The sequence below is a fragment of the Rhinolophus sinicus genome, linkage group LG03, assembly GCF_036562045.2.
Source record: "Rhinolophus sinicus isolate RSC01 linkage group LG03, ASM3656204v1, whole genome shotgun sequence".
Lineage (NCBI taxonomy): Eukaryota > Metazoa > Chordata > Mammalia > Chiroptera > Rhinolophidae > Rhinolophus > Rhinolophus sinicus.
This window is the reverse complement of record NC_133753.1, coordinates 114,631,842-114,646,020: the sequence shown is the minus strand read 5'-3', so window position 1 is coordinate 114,646,020 and position 14,179 is coordinate 114,631,842. Positions and strand designations below refer to the sequence as shown.

Genomic DNA, 14,179 nt, shown 5'->3' with positions numbered 1-14,179 from the left:
GAAAGGTATGCAAGGATCTACCATAAAGGGACAAGAGCAAAGAGCATTAATATTTTACTGTACAATTCTGCATTGTTGTACTTGTTAAGATAATTAAGCATTCATTTTGTAATTAAAAATATAATAAAAGGGAAAAAGGCAATTAATTTCAGAGTTATAATTTACAGGTATATCAGAGTTCTCCAAAGAAAAACTTCCAATAGGATGTGTGTGTGTATGTGTGTTTAGATTTATATATAAATGTTTATATTTATACATAATCTATGATATATAAATATATTTATATAGATAGATCACAAATAGATACATAGACAGATACATAGACAGATACGCAGATTTATTTTAAGGAATTAGCTCACAAGCTTTTGGGGGCTTACAAATCCAAAATCTGTAGGGTGGGGTGCTTGAATTAAGTTGTAGTTTTCCTTTGACTTTAGTCGCAGGGCATAATAGTACTAAGATATGCCCTAAGGAATGTCCTGTATTCCAGACATATTCCTCTTTACCTCCACTGTGGAACAGTAGCCCGATCTCCCCTTGGTAATCAGGATCAATCCCTTAACCGGTATGTTAATGAATATACTTCTTTGTTTTCTGATTCAGGGGCATGAGGAGCACAAAGAGGCCAGTAGCAGTTATAACTTACAGTTAAATGAAATTATTGTTCTTTCTCCTGGTAGAAGCTTTTCTCCTTTTGAAACTATGACCTCTAGATCAACAGAGCACAAGGTTATGGACACAGGAAGAAAAATTTTGTTAGTGCGTCACTAGGAATGATAGTCAGTGACGCCACTCCCATTTCTACCCCTTGATTCCTGGGATCTATGACTCCTGGCTGTGGAAGAAATATGTGTATATATTGGATGTTAATTTCAAGCATATGCAGCCTCCCAGAGATCATTGGCCCAGCCTTGCAAGGTATTAACAAATAGTGAGCATTGTAATTGAGTCTTCAAAAGGCCATTCCACCATTTGATCAAGCCAGCTGCCTCAGGATGATGGGAAACATGGTAACGCCAGTGAATTTCATGAGTATGAACCCATTACTGCATTTCATCCACTGTGAAGGGATATCCTTGATCAGAAGCAATGATATCTGGAATGCCATGAAGGTGGATAGGCATTCTGTAAGTCCATGGATGGTAGTTTTGGCAGAATCATTGCACATAGGGAAGGCAAATCTGTATCAGAATAATTGTTTATTCCAGCAAGAACAAAGTGCTGCCCTTCCACCATGGAAGCAGTCCACAATGATCAACGCGCTACCAGGTAGCTGGCTGATGGCCCTGGGGAATGGTGCCATATCAAGGGTTCAGTGTTGGTCTCTGCTGCTGGCAGACTGAGCCGCTCATCAGTGGCCGTAGGCAGGTTGGCCTTGGTGAGTGGAAGCCCATGTTGCTGAGCCCACGTGTAACCTCCATACCTGCCACCAAGGCCACTTTGTTCATGAGCCCATTGGGCAATGACAACAGTAGCTGGGGAAAGAGGCTGCCTGGTGTCCACGGAAGGGGTCATCCTATTCTCTTGATTAGTAAAATCCTCCTCTGCTGAGGTCACCCTTTAGTGAGCATTCACTTGGGACAGAAATATCTTCACATCTGTCACCCATTCAGGGAAGTCTATACACATATCCTTTCCCCAAACCATTGTCATCAATTTTCCAATTATGTCCTTGAACATCCAGCCAAATAATTAGCCACGGTCCATGAATCAATATACACACATATAACTTCAACATTTCTCTGTTCAAGCAAATTGAACAACTATGGTTCTGTCCACTGGGAGGATTTCCCTTCACCATTGTCCTTCAGGGATGTCCCCAAAAGGGGCTGTAGTGCTACAGCTGTCCACTTTGAGTTGGTGCCTGCATATTGTGCAGAAACATCTGTAAACTAGACCCAAATGTTCTCTTCCTCAGTCGCTGATCATAGGGAACTCTCCATAAGGCCACAGGTGTAGGCTGGGAAAGAGAAGATATTAGAGCAGAAATGGGGCCACTTCCTCATGTAACTTACTTGTGCCTTCAGGGCCTGGTCAAGTCCAATCTCATATATACCACTCCTATTTGATGATGGGGTGTTTCTGCACATGCCCAACTTTACAGTTTAGTGAGTCAGATAACACCCAGTTCATGATGGGCAGCCCAGATTGCATGGTAACTTGGTGGCCCATGGTTCAGCATTATGTCTCTACTAAGGTCCAGGTGCAGGCAAAAGTTGTTTCTTAAAAGAAGAGTAACTACCGTAGAGGATGACAGGGCTTTGTTCCATAATCTTAAGGGCCGATACTGTAATTCACCTCCAGGGGTTCTGCCGAGGGCTCCAAACAGCATCCCTCTCTGGCACTGCCACTTCAAGCACCACTGACTGGATCTGCTGGACCAAGTGGCAGAAAAGCTTGTACATCAGCCTGGGCCTGTTGCAGAGCCTTGTCTTGTTCTGGGCTCAACTCAAAACTAGCAGCTTTTCAGGTCATTCGGTGAACAAGCTGGAATAGCATTCCCAAATGAGGAATATGTTGACTCCTAAATCCAAAAAGGCCTACTAGGCATTGTGCCACTTTTGAAGTTGTAGGAGGGATCAGATGCTACAACTATTCTTCACCCTTGAAGGGTGTGCCACACCACCAGACTGCAAGAAATTTCACTGAGATAGAAGGCCTTTGAATTTTCATCAAATTTATGTCGCACCCTCTGACACAAATGTCTTATCAATAAAACTAGAATAGTTGCTAATTCTTACTCACTAGGTCCAATCAGCATAATGTCATCAGCATAACAGACCAATGTGATATCTTATGGAAGGGATGAGCAATCCAGATCCCTGCAAACTAAATGATGGCATAGGGCTGGAGTGCTGCTACACCTCTGAGCTAGGACAGTGAAAGTGTATTGCTGGCCTTGCAGGCTGAAAGCAAATTGCTTTTGGTGGTCTTTAATAACAGGTATGGAGAAAAAAAAAAGAAAAGCATTTTCCAAATCAATAGCTGAGTACCAGGTACCAGGGGATGTGTTAATTTGTTCAAACAACAAAACCATTATCTGGTACAACAGCTACAATTGGAGTCACCACCTGGTTAAGCTTATGGTAATCCACTGTCATTCTCCAACATCCATCTGTCTTCCTCACAGGCCAAACAGGCAAACTGAATAGGGATGGGGTGGGAATCACCCCTCCTGCATCCTTCAAGTCCTTGATAATGGCATTAATCTCTTCAGTCCCTCCAGGAAAGCAAAATTGCTTTTGGTTTACAATTTTCCTAGGAAGAAGCTGTTCTAATGGCTTATACTTGACCTTTCCCACCATGATAGCCCTCGTTCCATAGGCCAGGGAGCCAATATGGGAATTCTGCCAGTTGGTAAGTATTTCTATTCCAATTATGTTTTCCAGAACTGGAGAAATAATTATAGGATGGGTTCAGAGAACTACTGAATACTCTGTGAGATGGACCTGAGCTAAAACTCCATTGAACATCTGACTTTCATAAACCCCTACTCTGACTGGTGGACCACAATGATATTTTGAGTCTCCTGGAGTTAATGTCCGTTCAGAGCCAGTAATACCAGAATGATCTGATTATTTCCTTTTCTTCCATACACAGTCACTCTGGGAAAAAGCTATAGGACCTTTGGGTAAGACTAGGAGAAAGATTGAAAGTATAAATTTGGGGAAGTATACTGAGGTCTTTCCTCAAGTGGGCTTGGCCTCCCTTTCATTCAAGAAGTTGTATCTGTACAGTGTCTCAAGTCTAGGAATTGGGTGAGTGGCCCCAAATCCCTGTTTTCATGATTCAAGTTAGACTTTGTTCACTTGACCTAGAACTCTTCCACTTATACAGATCTAGTGAGAATTCAGAAGGTTTGCCAACCATTCTCTTCTAGGAACACTAGAATCAACTAGCCAATGCCATGGGTTTCTTTGACTCAGACTATTCTGACGGCTGCTTTGACTCCGCTGCCCATTTGGAGACCACGTTCACCTTTACTTTGGCGATCAAGTGCCCCTGCCACCCCAGAATCCAATTATTTCCATTGCATTTAGGTTTCCAAATTTAGATATAGCAGTCTCCACTGTAATTTCTGATCTACAGAAAAGAGTGATCACATAGCACTTCAAAAATTCTTGGGACGCACCTCACACATTTATTTCTCATAGTCATAGTGGAAGGTTTATCCTTTGGACCCTCTCACGGTGAGTGAACAGGTCTTAAATGATAAATCTACTCCAATATTCCAATCTCCCTAAGCCTTTGAGTCCCTTCCTCTACAGTATACCAACGCAGGACAGCATTTCAACGTCACTTACTGTGGGCCACCTTTTGTTGCATGTTTCAGCCAACCAACCAAACTATTGAGAGCTCTTTCAAACCTCCCAAGCTGTCACATTAAATCCAGAATCTCTGCCTCGTGGGCCCATATCAAAAAATTCAGCCTGATCCAACTTTATGTTCCTTCCACCTTTATCTTACATCCTTAATATCCATTCCCACACACATTCCCCAGATTTTTATCTGTATAAATTAGAGACTCATGCAGTTGTTTTGTTGTTTAGCACAACTCCTTATAGACCATACTTTGTACTTCACCCTTTTGGGCCTGCTGGGACTGAAATCAAATTACAGGTCTAAAAGCAGAGATGGGTAGTAGAGATGGATTCTGAGAAGAATCAGCAGTCTCCAAGAACCCTGCTTTTTATGGGTTCTTTATTAGGAGTATCTTAAAATGATATGTTTTTGTGTATCTTTATTGTCATATTATACTACCATGGACCATTGGCACCCTCTTCACCACTGGAAATAGAGCCCTGACTGTCTTTAAATCTAATCAATCTAGAGAACCAATTCTTGAAACTGCACAACCATTTCAGAAAACTCATTTTTTTTTTATTCTCTTATTTATTTCTTTTTAATATTTATTAAATGTATTGGGGTGACATTGGTTAGTAAAGTTACATAGGTTTCAAGTGTACAATTCTATAATATACCATCTATATATTGGATTCTGTGTTCACCACCAGAGTCAAATCTCCTTCCATCACCATACATTTGACCCCCTTTACCCTCTTCCACCAGGCCCTGCACCCCTTTATCAGTAATCTGGTAACACTAAACTGTAGTCTGTGTCTATGAGTTTTTGTTTATCTATCTTGTTCATTTGTTGCTTTCAGTTTTATACCCCATGTGAATGAAATTATGTGGTTCTCAACTTTTTTATCTGACTTATTTTGCTTAGTATGATTATCTCAAGATCCATCCATGTTGTTACAAGTGGCAGTATTTCATCTTTACTTATGGCCAAGTAATATTCCATTGTATGTATGTACCACATCATCTTCAACTAATCACCTATCAAAGGACACTTTGGTTATTTCCATGTCTTTGCCACTATGAATAATGCTGCAATGAACATAGGGGTACATACAAGGTTGGACAATTAAGTTCGTGAACTCATCCTAGAAAAAGTGCTACACACCTCATTGCTGAATATCACTACAGTCACCTTTGTAGTACTCCTCTTGGGAAGCTATGCACTGACACCAGCACCTAGTCCACCCTTCAAAGCAATTTTGGAACTCTTTTTCTGGAATGGTCATCAGAGCTGTCGTCGTACTACGTTTGATGTCTTGAATGTCATCAAAAGGTCTTCCTTTCATATTTCCTTGATCTTTGAATAAAGAAAGAAGTCATTGGGGGGCCAGGTCAGGTGAGTAGGGAGGGTGTTCCAATACAATTATTTGTTTACTGGCTAAAAACTGTCTCACAGGCAGTGCCATGTGAGCTGGTATTAGGTCGGTGCAAAAGTCATTGTGGTTTAAAAGGTTAAAAATAATTGCAAAAACCGCAATTACTTTTGCACCAATCTAATACATTGTCATGATGCTAGAGCCATGAATTGTTTTGGCGAAAAGTTCAGGTCGTCTAACATTTTCACACAGCCTTTTCAGCACTTTCAGATAGTAAACTTGGTTAACTGTTTGTCCAGTTGGTACAAATTCATAATGAATAATCCCTCTGACATCTATATAATGTTAGCAGCATCGTTGCAACAAGTTTGCGAACTTAATTGTCAGACCTCGTATATCTTTATGGATAGATGTTTTCAGATTTTTGGGGGGTAGATACCTAGAAGAGGGATTGCTGGGTCATATGGTAATTCTATTCTTAGTTTTTTGAGGAACCTCCATAATGTTTTCCATAGTGGCTGTACCAATTTATATTCCCACCACCAGTATATGAGGGTTCCTTTTTCACCACAGCCTCTCCAACACTTGTTATTACTTGTCTTGTTGATAAGTCATTTTAACAGGTGTGAGGTGGTATCTCATTGTGGTTTCGATTTGCATTTCCCCAATACCTAGTGAAATTGAGCATCTTTTCATATATCTGTTGGCCATGTGTATGCCTTCTTGGAAGAGGTGTCTGTTTAGGTCTTCTTCCCATTTTTTTTATTGGATTGTTTGTTTTTTTGTTGTTGAGTTGTACGAGTTCTTCATACATTTTGGATATTAGCCCCTTATCAGAGGTGTGGTTTGCAAATATCTTCTCATATTTTTTCGTTTGCCAATTTGTTTTGTTGAAGATTTCTTTCACTGTGCAGAAGTTTTTTAGTTTAATATAGTTCCATTCATTTATTTTTGCTTTTACTTCCCTTGCATTTGAGGTCAAGTTCATAAAATCCTCTCTGAACCCCGATCCATAAGTTTAGTACATATGCTTTCTCCTATGCATTTTACTGTTTTGGGTCTTATGTTTAGGTCATTGATGCATTTTGAGTTAATTTTGGTATATGGTGACAGATAGCATTCTAGTTTCATTCTTTTGCATGTGGCTTTCCAATTTTCCCACCACCATTTATTGAAGAGGCTTTTTTTTCTCCATTGTAAGTTTTTGGCTCCTTTGTCAAAAGTTATCTGACCATATATATTTTAGTTTAGTTTTGGGTTTTCAATTCTATGTCATTGGTCTGTGTGTCTGTTTTTCTGCCACTACCACGGTGTTTTGATTATTGTCCCTTTGTAGTATAACTTGAAGTCAGGGAGTGTGATGTCTCTGTCCTCCTTCTTTTTTCCTCAGAATTGCTTTGGCTACTCAGGGTCTTCTGTGATTCCATACAAATCTGATGTTTTTTTTGTTTTTTTTCTTTAAAAAATGCCATTGGGATTTTGATGTGTGTTGCATTAAATCTGTATACTGCATTAGGTAATATGGACATTATAATTTTGTTGAGTCTTCCAATCCATGAACACGGAATATCTTTCCATTTCTTTGTGTCTTCTTCAATTTATTTTAATAATGTCTTATAGTAGAAAACTCATTCTTAACAGTCTATTCCTCGAGAAATACTCTTAGAACCAAAATCTTTATCAGTCAACGTTTCCAGAGAAATAGAACCAACAGGATAGATAGATAGATGATAGATGATAGATAGATGACAGATAGATAGATAGGTAGGTAGATAGATAGATAGATAGATAGATAGATAGATAGATAGATAGATAGATAACCAAGTCTACAGAATACCTTCACAGAAATACCTTGATTAGTGTTTGATTACATAATGGCTATTAGCGCCTAGCTAAGCTGACACAATAACCCTCACATAAGGTGACAACAAGTAGCCTTCAGAATATTATGCTTGACTGGCCCAGGGTAAATTTCCCTGACATAGTCTTGATTGATCTAAAAACATCTCATTTTAATCTAACTTGGATATTTTCGGAGGAAATCCAAACTGGATTCTAGATAAAATCTTAAAAAGCAAGAAATGAGGTTAAGATACCAGCCAGGTTTGCCCATGTTTTTGGTAGTTGAGGAGCTAATGCACGTTTTGCCTCCATTTATATGTATCCACCATTGCTTTATACTCTAATCCTGCCTGCCTGCCATCGTGGGGCTCAGAAAGCCTGTGAACTTCCAACGTAGCCATCTCCCTCCTGCCAGCTACTTCATCTCTGCGAGCCTCATCTGCAATGTCTCAGTCAGACTCTTCTGTATTGCTCAAATTTTAACATAATTAAAATAATTTTAAAACCAAACACTGAAATAATAGCATAAATCTATGGAGCTGCTATAAAATGTTGCTTTATTGCCAAAGAGTTAACCTGTTTTCACACAACATGCTTTTGAAGAACATGAATAGCAAAAAAGAATTTATATGCCCCTTGAAAGGGGGATTTCTCAGAAGCAATGCTCTGCATTCTAAATCAGAGGCCATCCTAATGGGTTCTGCGTACCCTGGAGGTGGGTGGGTGGCCGTAACATTTGGTATAGAAATCGTTGCCTTTGCTAAATGAAAAAACAAAAAAACAAAACAAAAACTGTTTGCCCTATTATCTGCAGAGCTTGAACTCTGAATTCTGTTCCTATGAGTACACGGCCTACACTCTTTTCCTATTTCTTGTAGTAACTTAACAAATTTATAAATTGACTTGATGAGTCAAGACTGCTGGTCTTCTAACAGAGTTTTTCTTGGTGGAAAGAAAACTAACCCTTCTAGGCATTAAGTGCTTGTTTCTAATGCTCTGAAGGACCCGCTCTGGAATCATTAGAACACTTGCTATAAATATTTCTGGAGGCCTTGATAGAAAAAAACTTTGTATCCAAATAGAATGTAGCAGGGTATCCTGAAATATAACCTCTCCACGTCTTACAGTAAATAAGTTGCTGTAACAAAACAAAAAATAAAAACATGGGATCTGGCTGTGAACTTCAGGTCAGCGGCATCATTTTCTAGTTATGAAACACTGGACAGTTAGTTCACTTGGTCTCTGAGTCTCAATTGTCTCCTACAACAATGGTAATAATAACATCTTCTTCCAAGTATCATTGAGATAATCAATAGCATAACAGTGTACATAGAAAGAGTTGTAAACTTCACAGTACTGGAAATATTAATAGCTCTCTGACATTCTATGCTCTTATAAAGTCAGAACAGATTATAAAAGAAGCAGATGCTATTTTGGAGTACTGAATCACAATAACATCTCCTTACAATGAAATTAAAGAACAGAATAAATGTGCAAACAAAACAGAAAAAGACTCATAGATACAGAGAAAAAAACTGATGGTTGCTAGACGGGAGGGGGTTGGGGAAGGGGGAAAAGGTGAAGGGATTAGCAAATAGTAATTTGTAGTCACAAACTAGTCACAGCGATGTGAAATGCAGTATGGGAATATAATCAATAACATTGTAAAAACTATGTAGGATGTGAGATGGGTACTGGACTTATGGGGGGATCACTTCGTAGATTATAGAAACGCCTAACCACTGCACTGTACACCTGAAATAATATAAAATAATATTGAATGTCAACTATAATTAAATATATATACATTATGGAATGTAAAGTACAGCATAGAGAATATAGTCAATGGTATTATAATAGCTATGTACAATGTCAGATGGGTAATAGACTTAGCGGGGTTTTATCATTTTGTGAAGGGTGTAAATGTCTAATCAGTATGTGGTTTTGTGCACCTGAAACTAATAATAAAATTTAAGTGAAATAAATGAAATTGGAATCTCTCAGATTCAGCAATATAAATCCACAAGTGTTTATCTCTAGAACTAGGGAAGTGGGAAAAGATGATGAATCCTGCATGCAAAGGATGTATGGTTACAAGCTCAGCATGATGCTGAAACACAGGTTTCACAGATCTGTTCCTACTAGGCAGAGAGAGACTGGCCCGGAGATAACAGAGGCCTGGAGACGGCAGCCTTAACCTTTCTGGAAAAAGCCTGGGGACAGGTTTGTCTGGAGAAAGCCTGAAGGTGGGAGCACGACAGGCCATTCTAATATGCCGACTGTCAGTAAATGTCAAGATTACAACAGAAACCTCGCAGTACAGATGGCATCTGTTTCTCCAGTTGGTTCTCAGCCTGAAATTATAAGGAAAACAACATGCAGGCAGGGGAGGATCCGTTTGAGAAAGATTAGGCCCTACTCCAGAAGCCACCGAATCAACAGGAAGTTCTTGCATGTGACCTTTATTCAAAACTAGAAGGGGAATCCAGTAGAAAACATTTCTTCTGCAATGTCTTTAGCTTGGATCAGACTATCTAGGGATCTGACTACGTAGTAGTTCTTAGTACATGGAGTCTCAGACTTCCTGGTAACTATAAAGAAAAGAACCTGGATGTCATTCTTGATACTACCTCTCAAATGGTTCCCAAACATGCCCAGCTCTCTTTATTTCCACCTCTGAAGTCTCTGCATAGCTCTGCTGGACAACTTCCTGACTGGCAGGCTTGCCACCTCTCTCATGGTATGTGGAACCATGTTGCCAAAACCAGAATACGTATCCATGCTTCAAACTGTTAATGGTTTCCCACTGAACTTAAAATGCTTCTTCCCAGGGCCACAAGGCCTTATATTACTCATCTAGCCTCTAGCCTCATCTCCATCCACTCACCTGACATGGACCTTGCTCTGCAGATCCTGGCCTTGGTTGAATGCCCCACGTTCTTTACTACGTCAGCACCTTCTCCATACACCTTTGTCTCTCCAGGCTTCCACTGGCTCTTTTGTACTAGTCTTCAGGTCGCAGACTGAATGGAAAGCAAGTCCCAGAGAACTGATGACTCCCACATACTTACGGCCCCTCTAACATTCTGTACCACTGCCCTCGGGTCGACTCCTTCACAGCAATTCTCAAAGCACATTCAATTATAAGTTCAGCTGGCTTTTCATTTAATGTCACCCTCCTACAAGTTAAGTGCCAGGAAGGCAACGATCATGTCTGCTTTGTTCACCGTTTTACACCCAACACATAGCGTAGTGCCCAAAATCACTGTCAAAAGAAAAAATGACCAAACGTTCAGAATATTATTATAATAATTACCCATTCATCTGCAATAGTAAAACCATCTTAAATTTTGGTGGTAGTTGTTGGAACCTTCCCCTTTGCCCACCCCCCACACAAAACCTGAAACCAACTACCTTCTTCAAATTAAAAGACTGACACTAAATAGTATTGAATGTGTTTACAATTATGTCTCCTTAACTGGATGAGCATCCTGAGACTACAGACTATGTTTTGTTTTTTGGGTTTTTCTTAGCTGTCCAACATTTGGCAGAGAATAAGCGTTCAACACATGTGTATGCAATGTTTTTTACTTTTAAACTTAAATTAGTGAGATGATAAAATTTAAAAATATTGGCCATGTCTTAGTTTTTCAAAACCTATGTGTACCTCTCACTAAACTGCTTCATTGTAACATTATACAAATGGTAGACAAGACAGGAACAACGTGCTACAGCAATGGGAAATACCCATGTCTTTGTAAAGAAAATCAGGGTAACTAAAATCCCCAACATAACACATTTCCTTCTTCGATGCATGCTTTCATGTATCTGATGTTGATGTAGGATATGGTATCATTGAGGTGTCTGTCCATCTTACTTTCCCTAGGTGAGAGAGTACATTTAAGGAGGACTCTGGATCCAGAATGCCTGAGAATCTGAACTCGGGAACTGCTGAGGGTGTCATCCTGACCAAGTTCCTTACTCTCTTTGTGCTTCAATGTCCTCATCTATAAAATTCAGATAATTACCCTGACTTCCCTGGCTTGCTGTGAGGTAGCATTTGAGCTGGGCACTCAATAATATAAAGGATATTAACAAGGTGGATAGGGGAGACAGAAAATCAAAAGCCATAAGAGGATGGAGACATTTTAAAAGTAAACTAGACCCTGGAATGAAAAAGGAAGCATGGTGAGAAACAAATTAGGACAGTCAAAAGCCTTGAGTGCCACATACAGACCTTTGATTTTATGCAAGTGGCAAAAAGGATCATTGGGGTTTCTGAGAACAGAATGGGCAGGATCAGAGCTATAGGGTGGACATAAGGAGCCAGTGTTGTTTTGCTGCCCATTCACCTACCTGCTGATAATAACACTAATTCTCCTCTGTGTAAACATTCCTTACCTCTTTTTAAGGTTTTGTGCTTCAGGTAAAATTCATTTCACTCCCAGTTCCAGGGGCAACTCTGCAACTCAGACTTGTCACCCAAAGGATTGCTTTCCCTGACTACCAAGATCGGTTCATCATGGACATGTGGTCCCAGCAACCAACGAGAGGCAATGGGTCTTTCTTGTTGGACCCAAATCTGGGAGTTTGCAGGCCTAGGTTTGCTGGCAGCTCTGTTTGCCACCATGTGCAGCCTTAAAACGAAGCCCATGTGGAGGAGAATAGAGTTGACAGAAGCAGAAAGCCTGGGTCCTGAAGACATTATATGAGCTGCACTTGAACCAACCAACCCTGGGACTTCACATGTACCTAAGTCAGTAAATTCTCTTTTCTTGAGTTGGATTTCCATCCCTTGCAATAGAAAGAATCCTGATTGATACTGCAGTGACAAAGATATGCAGAAGGCCAAAGATGTAAGAATAGAGATAATGAAGGGATGAAAGGAAATATGATATATGGGAGAAGGGAATTTAACCGAGGACAATCTTCATGGTTCCCCGATTCTTTAACTACAGAGTTAGCATTACTATTGAACAACACAAGGGAAACTGTTTCTTCCCTTCATGCGATCCTTACTGGGAACCTTTGCAACTGTTTAAGAATATTAAAAATTAGGACAAGCTTTTATTTGGGTATAAAATTTCACCTGTATTTCTCTCTCCCTTCCAAATTATTTTCAGTTATAATGTTAATACAAGCACAGGCTAGCTCATTCATGTATACATATTTTAAAGTTTTACTTTAAATATTAAGCAGCTAAATGCAAGAAAGTATGGATATCATGACTGAAAGGAGATCCACTGTGACTCACAGAGACTACATTTTAATTTTCAGGGTATGTATGTAACCAGCACACAATAAATCTTTATTGAAAATAGTAACAGCTAACATCAAACACTATACTCTAAAAGCCTTACATATGGTAACTAGTTTAACTATAACTCGTTTAGGGATGTATGTTTTATTTCTACTTTACAGTTGAGAAAAGTGAGACACAGATAGGCTCAATAACTTGCTTGTCTCCTAATGCAAATGCACTAGAATTCAAAACTGGATAGTTTAGCTGTAAAGCTATATGCTTAAGCACTACACTTGGAGTAAGTGAAGAAACGAATGAACAAATAGGTGGCCTCTTCTTGTTCCCAGTGGTGGGAGAAACATGGCAATTGGACCGAGTCTTTGTGACAACTTGGTTTTCTTGCTCTTCAATAGAGTCACATTCTTTTAATGTCTTTGTTACTACCTGATTATCAACTAGACACTTTGGGGAAGCTGTGTTTACTATTTCCAATCTCCTGGGTACAATTTAGTACACTGGAAAGGCAATTTACTCAAATGAAAACCTTTCTAAATGCTAGCACGGCAAACTGGAATTCTCTCTACATTGTCTATTGGTAGTAAAGGAGTAGCAGAGTCACTGAGAGAATGTGGCTTGTTACCAGTCTGGTATCTAGTACCTCTAGCATTTCCTGCTCATACTGAAATGAATGGCAGGTACCACCTGTGTTTAAGATGAAAGCCTTGCCCAGGAGGCAGTGACAATTTGCCCATCCTATATTTATAGTCTCTAGTATTAGGTGGGATGGATGCCACTGTAATCACTAATCTGACAGGAATCAACACTTATCATAATGGCACAGCATTTTCCACTTGAATTTGCACCTGAGTGTGTGCCTCTCAGCTCACATAGAAGTACTAATCATACCTCATACAGACAGCAATTTAAAAATCAATCTCTGTGTTCATGGAAATATGACATTTAATTGTTGGCTGATGTCACTAACGTGGGAGGGGTAAGATCAACTTCTATTTAAAAATCAGGTAGTTTGTGCATTTAATTGTGAAATATCTCACTGTCACAAAATGCTGACTTTCCCTTTGTAGGATGTCTCTTCCTGACTTCGTGATGACTCCTGCTACAGCCTCTGATCTGTGCAGCCAACTACCTCTTCACCTTAAGATATACCATCATGAAGGCTTTCCTTACAAGCATCAGAAGAGACATTAGGTTTGTTTGTTTATTTCTTTAGATGGAAATAATTCAGTGTTGGTGACTGAAATAAGAGTTAGTCCCCTAATTTTAAGCTCATGTTTCTGTCACTTCCCAGATTTTGGCAGCATCAACAACGTCAGTGCTTACAGTGAGGTTTTATAAACCAGAGAAGTACTTTGTGGGCGTCTGTCTTGCCCTCCGCCCATGAAAATGTTTTGGT

The 14,179-nt window shown here is 39.6% G+C and overlaps 1 pseudogene; it reads right to left on the bottom strand.

Moving 5' to 3' along the window:
- Nucleotides 1-730: 730 nt before the first annotated feature.
- Nucleotides 731-11,530, bottom strand: LOC141570776 (uncharacterized; annotated as a pseudogene).
- Between the last annotated feature and the right edge of the window lie 2,649 nt (nt 11,531-14,179).